The sequence below is a fragment of the Empidonax traillii genome, unplaced genomic scaffold (genome assembly GCF_003031625.1).
Source record: "Empidonax traillii isolate 1590-97213 ecotype Southwest subspecies unplaced genomic scaffold, ASM303162v1 scaffold686:size905440, whole genome shotgun sequence".
Classification (NCBI taxonomy): domain Eukaryota; kingdom Metazoa; phylum Chordata; class Aves; order Passeriformes; family Tyrannidae; genus Empidonax; species Empidonax traillii.
In genome coordinates this window covers 648,874-660,756 of record NW_020955879.1, presented here as the reverse complement: position 1 = coordinate 660,756, position 11,883 = coordinate 648,874, and the positions used below count along the sequence as shown (strand labels likewise).

The 11,883-nt window shown below is 38.9% G+C and overlaps 1 long non-coding RNA gene across 1 annotated transcript; it reads left to right on the top strand.

The window, feature by feature from the left end:
- Positions 1-935: 935 nt before the first annotated feature.
- LOC114065659 lies at positions 936-10,236 on the top strand. The gene is made up of 3 exons (XR_003573018.1): positions 936-971; positions 9,319-9,448; positions 9,914-10,236. It is a non-coding gene; the product is annotated as an uncharacterized LOC114065659 (long non-coding RNA).
- The last annotated feature ends 1,647 nt before the right edge of the window (positions 10,237-11,883 follow it).

Sequence of the window (11,883 nt, the reverse complement as noted above, 5' to 3'; positions counted from 1 at the left end):
TTCAAACTGTACCTTTAGTGGAATTAGTGGGTATTATACTTTTCTGCCAGGAAAATATTCATCTCCAGGGCATATGTTTTGGACAGGACCTCACAGCATCACACAGATGCAAATAGTAATGACACTAGTCCATATATACGAGATTATAAGTCAAAGGGAATAAATTTCCCTGACCTACAAAACACAGGCCATTCTGCAGACCAACACTGAAGCTTCGAAAAGAGGGCAAAAGTCAGAGGGTAGAAATTTGTGGGTTAAGCTGTCAGCAACACCCCCCACCCTCGGCCCCTGTGCCATGTGTCTCTCCCAACATCCCTCATCCACCGGTCCCTCTTGCTGCCCTGCTTGAGGGAGCTTTATAGATTCTACAGCGGCAGAGGCGTCACAACTTCCCGTGGGCTCCCCTTGGTGCTCAAGGCTCTACATTGGTCCAGGCAGCAGTTGTAAGATTTTGCAGGTGTGACAGGACCTGCCCTTATCCCCTCTGAATGTGTCCATACCTTTTCACAAGTGAGTGGGCAGAGCCCTCTGGGGCCAAGCAGCTGGGGTTCCAAGGAGTGGGCAATGGGCACCCCATCTCGGACAGGCACATGAAGTGCATGGCCTTGCCTGTCACCATTTGTAACTGAAGAAATAGCTTTGTTGGTTCATTCCCAACGTAATTACAGAGAGAGTGTACGGCACCTTTTCCCCCAGTGGAACTCTACAACCTACTTGCAGCATTATTAGTATCTGTGTATGATTGTTCGATGTCTGATGACACAATCATCTTGCTTTAATTTAGGACACTAATGATATTATAAGATAGTTTGATGACAGTGTAATTTCTTTTGATGTTTGTTGTTGCTGGATATGTCAGTTGATTTTGATACCATAAAACACAGCATTTCATGTCTTCCCAGGGAGGAGAAAGGGGGAAAAAAGAGGGCAGTGGTAGGGAGGCAAGTGGAGGAGGAGGGAGAGGAAGAAGAGTAAGTCATTCAGCACTTGCCTGATATGCTATTTGGAGTGAATGATAATTTCTTAGTACAGCAAAGCTGGCAGCAGTGCTTTTGCTATCAGAGTTTTTACCGTGCTTCTCTGCTTATCTCTCAGCATGACCACTGAAATCTGTAAGATCACACTACGAGCCATGGTATCCTGTCAGGTTTGAAATTATTTCCGACAGGCTACAAAAACAATTGGGCCCTCACTTTGGCTGCTTTTACAGTAGTTGAAGTCTAATTTATAAGATAGATCATTCGCCTCACTGGTTCTGTCCTTGATACTTCAAGCAATGGCTGGTGTTGGTGACTTTTGTTTTGTGATTCTTGCATCTTGGATGGATTTTTTTTTTATTTGTTTTGTTTTGGTTTTTGTTTTTTTCCAGCTCATATCCCTATTTGATAGGCGCAACTTCTTTATCCAAATGCATTATTTCCCTGCAAGTAGCTGCTTCACTGTTCATATCAGCTTTGACCTTCACAATACATCACCGCCTGCCTGAGCTGAGATGTATTTAATACTCTCTGGAAAGCTCTTCAGTCAGATTTTAATAGTATTTGTTCTACCTTTGTGCATGAAATAAGAGAAAGCTTGTTTTCCCCTTAGACCACAGGGAAATGCACAATTGCTGATAGGGACATTAAAACATTAGACAGTAGTCATTTAAAGCTACAGTGTTGCTGAGGTCTGTTAGATCTGACTAGTTTTAAGCCCACTCTTGGTTATGTAAAATTTTCTATTAAATAGAAATCATACTTCATTTGTAGAGAAATACACAGTGAGATTGGGTTTAAATATACTAACTGGCATTTATTATTATTGTTATATATTTATTATCCCACTAAAATGCATTTGAAAATCTTACCTCCAACTGGGGATGCAGTGTAAGAATTAGATATTCTTTGTGATACTTCTCTCTTTAGCATAAAGCACTATGATGCTTTCAGTAAAATATGAAACATTAAAATTTGCACCCCATCCATGTTCCTTTTTGAGTTGAAAACTAGTTGTATTTTTATGATTACTGAAACACACCTGCACTTTAAAAAGTGTTCTCACTGCAGTGTGCATTATTGTTTTCCTGGTGACATTATGAACATTTGGCATGTGGGATAGTTGGGGAGTGACACCCAGGTTGGTAAAACAACTTTGTTCCTCTTCATACCTTTACTCCTGTACTTTCTAAGATTCTGGGGGACCACTGAAAATCCCCAGGGTTGAATTCTTCATACTTTACATAATTTAAATATTGTGCATTCATGGCATCATATTGGCTTCTGATCCTGCAGCACAGAACCCCAGATTTAAATGAAACATTCCAGAAGATTTCACACAGCTCTTAATATGTGGAAAGCTCAGTGGAAAGAGCACTGTGGTCAAATTCAGAAAACGGAAGGTTTCATCCTTCTTCTTATGTTTCTTTTGTGGCTTTCTGTGTCAAAGGACTAGGCTCTCCAAAGTGCCCTGTTATGTTTGAAGGATTACTGCTATAGCCTGATACTGTTCTAGAGTTTCTGTTTCACCATCCATTAAACAAGGTCTACATTACCTAGCATTTTAGTGAAGTGCATGGACAAGTTTTTGATGAAAAGCATCACATAATATATAGCTATTAGTAAATGCTGGCCAGATCATTGTGTACTTCATAAAGTTCTTAGACTGGTTCTAAAATCAATGAGAAAACACAGGAGCTTGAATTTCTTCTCTGCTAAAGAACTTTCCTTCCATGCTAAAGAACATGCACATAGTTTTTAATGCTTAATGTGAGGAAACCCAAAGCATAGGAGATGCCATGAAGATGCTGTTGTTTGTTATCTATGCAAATACAATGCAGATATGTCATGGTAAGACCATTCCTCTCAATGGCAAAATTGTTCAGCACAAGAGATGTGAAATTTTCGTTTCCACACTTCTCTGTCTGTGATCTCTCTGACTGGTTCCAAGGTGACAGACGACTGGGTGGCAGAATGTGTGATGGATAGCTTGATTATTTTAACAATTAAATATGTAATGAAGAGCTGGAAAGGTTCCATGTAAGTCTCATTTCACCCTGGTTAAATATGGTGTGCATAATTAATTTTCAAATATGAAAGGGCTCCAGCAAGAAAAGAAATGAAAGTTGAAGAGATAGTGAATATTTTATTAAACGTCACTCATTCAAAACTCATTAATATACATAGTCCAGGAGTAACCATCTCCTATAAAGTTAAATGCAGTAGTGCTTATTTTCTTGACGGATTATCTGGTTTGTTGTTGAGCATAATCGTTTAATATCACCTATGGACCAAACCCAAGCTCATGTGCCTCTCAGGCCATCAGAAGGTGAAAAGTCATGGCTTTCTGTGTGGAGGTCAAAGGTAGCACAAATTTGAATGAAAGGAGACTTTGTGCTCTGAGTCAATACAAACGTTCCTTTAAAGTCACTGACAACCAGGGATGAGTGAATAGTCTTGTGTTCCCATGTTGGGAAGGCACTTGTATGCATCTGAAGTTTGGGGACCTGAATCCCAGCATTGGCTTTTCCCTATTTAAGAACACCATTCCTGTGCTAATTCTTCAGTATCAGGAGATAGTGATTTCCTGATTTGTTTTCTGAGACCATAGTTCACACAGCAACTGGTTAGAGGAGAGGAAAAAGGCACAGTGCTCTGTCACAGTTTTGAACATAACAGGGCGGATGAAAACTTTGACATTCACCTTAAAAAAATTCCATTACTTCAAAATTTATGTGGTTTAAATTGCAATATTTTAAATGCCTCTGGTATTTTTTTCTGGATTTTTTTTAACTGTAAAAGTGTTTTTAATAACAATCAACTAAATATTCCATTTGAATTTGTTGGATCAAGTCTAGATATCCATTTTGGGTCCTGTTCAATATTCCTCTGAGCTGTTGAATGCCACAGTTCTACATGTTTTGGTCCTTGTCCTTTCCCAAAAGAACTAAGCTACTTTGTAAGATCAAATCCTCCAGATATTCAGATTCAAATATGAGCTAACAGGAACTGTCTCTCTCCACATCATAAAGTCAGGACTTTAAAAACTGTTTTACTTTCAGAAATTAGAAGGGGAATCATGGCCAGTTCTATAACTTAACTTGTGAGCAATATGATTCATAGCTAGTGAATGCTTTGAAGATGCAAAGTGCTATGTAAATGCCAAGAAATAATAATTATTATAATTAGAATATTATTAACAATGGAAGGGGAGAAGATTAAACAATGGGCTTCATTATGAAATCCTTCGAATGAACTAAGGCTGAGGACATTTATTAAATCCAGTGCCATTCCTCCACAAAAGAAACATCCTTGCTCCTGCATGCTGCTTTCTGATCCTAGTGCACAACCTTACTCTTTCAGCATGAATCAGATATGAGCAAGAAACCCAGCGTAAGGAGAAAAAACAAGTGTAGTAACAGAGGCACTATTATATTCTTACTGCCAAGAAGAGACTGCTTTTATTCTCAATTACCTAATCATGGCTTGTCTCCAAATTTTTAGATATGTAATCCAAGAGAATTTGAGTTTCTCAGTGAAGCTGGAAGCAACATCCTGGTCCCTCTGAAAAGTTAAAGTGTAACTCTCATTAATTTGTCCTGTGTTATTTCTTCTCACCTGACACTGCAGACACCAATTTCAGTTTTTCAAGAATGCATTTCTTCTTTGTTTTTCTGAATATTTGATCTTTTAAGAGGCATCACTGGCTGCTATGATCATTACTTACTAATTTTATTTGCTGTAGTCCCTAGTAGCTCTAATCAAGCTCAGAACACCACTGTGATATGTGACGGTCAGCTTTTATTTAGCATTTCACCAAAAGGCAGAATAATTGTAAATTATCTTCCAAATTGCAGGAAGACTGATCATTATCACCTTGCTAAAATAAGGTTTCAATATCAAATAAGAAGAAGCAGTAATATCTCATTCCTTTGCAATCACTGTCAGCCTACCAATTATGGACTCCCCTACTTTGGCAGCTAACCACAGTGCTACAAAGTTCCTGATTGGAATAGGGTTTCCTCTGCATCGCTGGACGTAGCTGCCAAAAGAAGGCAACTCCACCAAAAAAGTGTGTGCTGGAAAATATTTCACTGGCTCGTACTAGTCCTAGTTTACCCCAAAATGTGCTGCTGCAGAAGACAGAAAATGGAAGAGTGAGGCAGCTTGAAAAGCTATTCCATTTTGTGTAGACAACTGTGACTGCATGAAATATTGCCCCTGTGGTAGTCAACGGCAGCCTCGATGTTGACTTCAATGGGCTTTGATTTCGCCACACATGCTTATTGTGTCATATAGCCCAGACACTCATTGTCTGTGGCTGATGGACAGAGATCCAGGCTGGGTGTGGTGAGCCCAGAGGAGTCAAAACTGGAACACAGTATGTGTCCAATGGCTGGCTGGCTTTATAGCATTTACTTCAGTGAGTGTGCTTTTAGTTTATGACAATCTGTGGCTCCATGCATCATGAGAGTAACTGCTTCCAGGAAAGCACTCTGAGGCTGGGGTTCCTTTGAAGCTCTTTGTGTGATAATTTAGATGGGTGATTTCTCTACCTTTGTGTGACTGGTCACGCTCCATTTTTGTTTCTTCTCTGTGCTCACTGGCTTTTTTCTGCTTCTACAAAGTCAGTGGTGAAGCTGGTGATGACTGCACAGACTGCACAGGCAAAGTGTTCTTCCAGATGAGCATCAGATGTTAGAACTTTTGGTTCATTTCCATCAAATTGTGTTACAAAACAGTAGTGTCAGTAATTTCTGCTAAGACACCTGAGTTGTCATATCTCTGCATATTATTGAATCAGATCTAATGCTCAAAGAATCTGTTGGCCCTCCACATATTTTTGTAGCATTTCTCATGGACTTCTCGGTAAAAGATATCTTATTTTTGGCATACTGTAAATTTTACCTAAAAATGTGGGTTTCGTAGTTGGTACGTTGGTCTTCTATAAAGGAAAAAAGTCTTCAAATGCATTCTTTGTTGTCACTTGCCTTTGATTTCCATTAACTGTTTCTTCAATTCAGGAAAGCCTTCTGTCCTTTAGAATATCTTAACACATGCTAAACTCCAGAATAAATTGCCCAAAAACATTTCTCTACTTTTCTGTGATTCTGTGGACAGAATCTGGGTGTAGTCACAGAATCCAGTTTGCTGTCCCAGAGTTATGTGGAATTTGTTGCAAAGGAAATCTTAATGTTGCCAGTAGATAAAACAATCTGTAAAAAGACCTGACTTCTCAAGAAGTGAGACAGTGTCAATTTTGAAGCAGCACCATGTGCTGCCAATATCAGCACGAGACTGCAGTCACTGGCTGTTGAAGAAATGGAGACCAGTGATTCCCTCAGTCAAGGTCACACATGATGAAGTGCCAAAGGCAGCAGGGACAGAAGGCCTAAACATCAGATCAGCTTTTGTGTCCTTCAATAGAAAAATAATTTCAATATTTAACTTCCTTTTCTGCCTGAGCCTTCGAGGTCCACAGTGGGTAAGAAGTCACTCAAGTTGTCATCTTCATCAGTTTTAAGTCATTCCAAGAGATGCAAATGGCTTCCTAACAGGGACTCCTCCTGAGCTTTGTTTGCATTTTTCAGAATAATAATAAGAGCTCTTTAAAGCTTTCCCCTTCACAAAGGGGCTAACATCTTCTGTTCCCTTAGTCAAGTGACTTTTGAAAGAATATGTGGTACTGTACCTATGGAACATTAAAATGAAAGAGATAATCACTTATTCTTCAGGGATTTTGAAACCAAGATATTGCACATTAAAAAGAGCATCTTGAAGAGATTTGCTGATGTGAGGCTACTACAAAATATCATTTTTACAGACCTCAGCTCATGTCAGGAGCAGTTTCTTTACAATTATTGATCTATTCGAACAATACTTCTAGTTTAATTGATGGTTTGTTGTCATTATTTTAAAAATATTCACATTGTGCCCAGTCCTGACTGGATGTTCTTTTAGAATTCAGTTAGTATTTTTACGAAATAATCATTTTAGGACTGTTCCAGATAACAAGAGGAAAAGATTTGTGCCAAGGAAGGAGGTATAACTAGCAATATACTAATGGTGTATCTCTTCTGGATTGCATTTAAATAACTATATGTTTATTCATAATGACAAAATCCCAACTGTGTACTGCTTACCATTCTTCTTAAATGAAACTATCAGTGGAGGAATAGGGTCTAATTAGCAAATGTGGAATAATGATGGAATAATATAAACATTCAAAAAAAGACTTTGTTTTCCATCAGCATTTATACTAATCATAATAGACTTCTTCCAACTACATCCCAAAGACAAGATGGTTTGCCCAGCAGATGGTGGAGGAAAGTCAGGCTGGCCAAAACCTCAACAATTCTATTTAGTGACAAATTTGGAGGTTTCAAGAATGAAAGCAAAACCTCCAGTAACTATTTACAGACATAAGCAATGACTCCATAGTTGTCTCATCCTTACCAGTTAGGACTCTCACCTAAGATGGGAGAAATAGAAGTTTGAAGTGTTGAAGAAAAAAAGAGAAAACAGTGCAAAAATATTACAAAGGAGCAGACAGTAGTGTCTCTTCCTATCCCATCTATCATTCTGAGATTTGTACTATGTGATGCATTCTGGTCTGAATGCATTCTGGTCCCATACTGTCATTGTGAGCCTGAAGGTTAGTTTTCAATAACTTCACTCAGAATAAAATCTGTATAGATTCGAAGGTCTAAGCAAAAACATCTGGCTTCAGAATCTGTGATGGCATTTTACTGATGTTTCAATTAAGTTAGTATTTTCTGGTTAAAATTTCAACCTACACATCTTGGTGGCACCTCAGAGCATACTTTGAGATCTGTAGTCTGCAGATTTACTGTAATCAGTGAGTTATATTTTTAAACAATCCTGATGGTGTGTGTCCTTGGATACTCAAAGAAATTCTGAGAGTTGCTGCTGAATTTATGAATTACTGACTTTAAAAGTTAAGTGCTACTAAATTTTTGTGCTTTCATAACATCAGGGAAAACCAGACTTAACATAGTCTTATAAAAAATGCATTTCTATCTAGAAAAGAAGGGTTTTTTCTATCACCTTATCCACTATTTCTATTTTGCACTATGTAGGTTGAAAGTACTTTTGGCATAGGGATTGGGTTTCTTCTGATCTCTATAAAATGCTCAACACAATGTAATCCTCATTAGAGCCTAATGCCATAACTGACATCAGCTGTGTGCATACAGATTTCTTGCATGAATGAAAATTGACAGCTGAACATCCTGATCCCCCAGTAAGTTGTACATATATAGAAAGAGAAATATAGACATATGATTAAACATGTACGTCTTTGCATATGTGTGCATGTTGGAGATTTTCTGTATATATTTTAAGAAACAGTTATGCAAAAAGGAATGTAGCGACATTCGTTTGTCTCTGGTGGAGAAACATGCTGAAAATTTATAGAGGGAAAGGCAGGAGCTTGGCTATCTTGCCTAGTTTAGAAGAGGAGACAAAAACGTCAAAATACTCTATTGGCTCTGGGATATTGAAAAGCCTGCTGCAAGTCAGAAGAAGAAAGAGGATAGTAGAACATGTCTATTTTCATCCTGTCAAAAGGTTCCTTCTGGCTAACTACAATGCAGGCATAACTGACTCTGGAGGAAGGCATCTTTCCATCTCGCTGAGGATACCAGATGTAAAATACACTTTGCTTGCTCAGCACCATTGCCCCAAAGACTGGGAAAGCAGAGGGGTGGGGGAAAGTGAAGGAGAGAACTTCGGCTGAGCAGAATCAAGGAGGCAAAAAATTAATCGAATCAAATAGTTAACCAGCTGTCTTCACAGCAACTTGGCTTCTGATGACCCTGGTAGAGTTAGGATGCTGCAGTGCTCTACAAAACACTCCCTCATCTCAGTTTTAAAAGGCTTCATTGTACCTTATCACATCAAAGCAAAGCATCTGCGTGTTTCAGTTGTGGGGCATCATGTGTCTGGCTCCCCTCTGGCTCTCACTAATCCCCTGGATTATCGCAGCTCTCTAAAGCAGCTCTTAAAAACCCTGTGAAAATAGTACTCCAAGTGGGTGTGTGAAAAGCAGGGACTGAAGCATTAAGGCTGCCTGCGCCTATGGAATTTCTATAATCGCAGCCTATGCTACCCAAAAAAGGTGTTGAAAAGTCTGCTTTTGCACTAGCTGATCCCAGACAATACTAGCTCTCAGTGAGACAAAACAAAATTGAGTCTGCTTCGTTCATTTGCTGGAGCACATCTGAACGGCTGCTATGAGTTATAGCTCATGCTGAGCACACCTATGCATTGCTTCTGAATGACCTTCCATCATTCGGTTTTTTTCCTCTCTTATCCAAAGTCACCATCTGCAAATCAGAGAGTTCTTCAAGGTGATGATGCACAAGCTGCAGAGAGGGGAGATGATGTGGGAAGCCTTTGCTATGGAGGTGGCATCTGATTCTCATAGGGCTGCTATTCCAGCAGTTCAGGTGTGAAAAATAGAGGGCTCCAGCCTGTGCTGTCAGTCCGGTACTTTTCATAATCCTCAAATCAACTTCAGAGGAAAGGAACCAAGCAATGAACACAAAAGGCAAAGGTTTCACTGTGTAAAGGAGGAGAGAAGTTTATTCAGACAGTATGGCTCTTCCTGTCTGTTGGCTGCTCATTCCCAAAGGAAAGTATAATAAGCCCCATGCAAGTCATGGTATTGAGAACTAAATGATAGTAAACCCTAAAATCTTCAGTAGTCCATGAGATTTTTTTCTTTTCTCTCATTTAAAAATAAAAAAGATTATGCATGTCTGACATTGACATAAAGTCTGGAGAACTGACCCATAAAGTAATTAGAAGAGGAATTCACCCTGTGCTCTGCCCCCTTCCCCAACCTTTCCCATCTCAAAGCCAGATCAGATGAAAGGCAAGCTCTGTTTACTTCCTGATCTGTCTAATTTCAGTAACGAGGACCATCCCGACTTCATCTTCCTGCAGCTGCTAGAAGTGAAACTCAAGAGGCTGCCGCAGGCACTGCAGCACCTCCTCAGAACTGCTTGACCTTAATGGATTAGCGTTTCCCTGAGCAGGTGGCAATTTAACAAGAGGAGACAAACTTTTTACACTTAGGAGACCTCTGGTGAATGGCATCAAATTTCAGAATGTTGAAACAGAGCAAAGAAACTTATGATGCCTTCCCACCTTAACCCTGTGCCACCTTAACCCCCTTGCTATGCACATAAGTTACAGCTTTCCAGTTAGGATCCTAAGTCCATTTATTAAGGAATCAAAGTAAAAATGGCCTTATATTCTTAACATGTCGTACACTCACAAATCCTGTTGATCTAAAGGAGAGTGATGGGTGCTTTGATTTCAGTCTGCTTAAGTCTGAGTGTCTGAATAGGGTGTTAGGAGTATTACTTCAGGCTCTTCATTTTGCAAGTATGTGCCACAGTAAATACATCATAGTAAAAGCAATAATAGTACCTTTTGTTTTGAGGATGTAATTCTACCAAATGATTCACACTTTAAACTGGCAGCACCAAATGCATTGTACTGTATGCTTTCAGTAGGTAGAAAAGTAGAAAAAAAATTCCAGTTTATTTAAAAAAGGAAAATATATTTGTTGATTCCTCCTACACACATCAGCCCTAGCAACAGACCAGGTTCTACTTTCTTCTAGTGTGTTTTCCATTGTCTACCCTGATTTGTTTGTTTAAGGATTCATCATAATAATTACAAGTCAAAACTGTCAAACAGATGTCCAAGACCTGATAGCCAGGTGTCAGATATCATATCAAAACCTAAAGACAGAGAAACCTCTCCTTAGGCTTCCTTACACTAGTTCAGCCCCTAGAGCTTTGATGACTTACAAGATCATATTGGGTGCGCTTTGAAACAGGTTAGTGCTGTGCATTACTAGATTTTCCAATCAGCAGCTAAGAAATATGAGATTGGTATTTTTACCACAATAGGAAGGAACATTTCAAGAAGACAGGCAAGATGGTAAAGCAAGAGCAAGGAAAATGAGTGATGTCTTTTTTTTGTTGTAAATAAACCTATTACTTTCTGAATAGTCTGTTCTTGTTAACAATATGCAGGAATCTCATATAAATATGCATATACATATGTCTATATATTTATTTTTCTATATGCATTTGTGTATAGTGTTACATATACATATGTATCTTTGTGTGCATACACACAATTCACATGTAGTTATACCAGATATTTATTTACCGGTTATTTATTTCTGAGCTCCAGTAGTTTATGTGTGTGTCTTTATAAGCAGAATATGTTTTGTGTATTTTACAGTTGTCATGTCAAATGACTTCAGTGGAAAGTACTGACATACTGTTCATTTAAAACCTGCAGTCATTCAAGATCAAGGACATTGTCCTTATAAGAAAATAATGTCCTGAGAAGCATTGCTTCTGGGATCACATTCATATGATTGTCCAGTGACATCCAACTTTTCTGAACATATCTGGCTCTGTATTGTCTGGCTCTGTCCCCAAAGATCTGTACAGCCATATACGATTCATGAATATTAAAAGCACGATTATACTTTTCACCCCAGCATAGTTCATCTGTCTATCCAGATATGTATGTCAGCTATTTTAACTGAAGCTGTCTCCCTGACTAGTACCTCACATATAGTATTTGCATGACTTTATGAATACATCAAAATTATAAAGCTGCATGTCCTACATGCACATTTCTGAATTTTTTTAGTAAGGGTGAATTCCCCAGGGCCTGTGCAAAGCATGAGTAGAAGTAACTGTCAGAAAGAAAGATTAGCAAAGACGAGATCAGTGGATTTCTCCCCTAGTTTGGTGGGGGCCCCTCAGCCAGCACTTGCTGATGCTGTGTCTCTGCTGGTTTAGTGTGCAGTGACACATAGCTTTGCAGGTATGCCCACACAAAAAGCCTC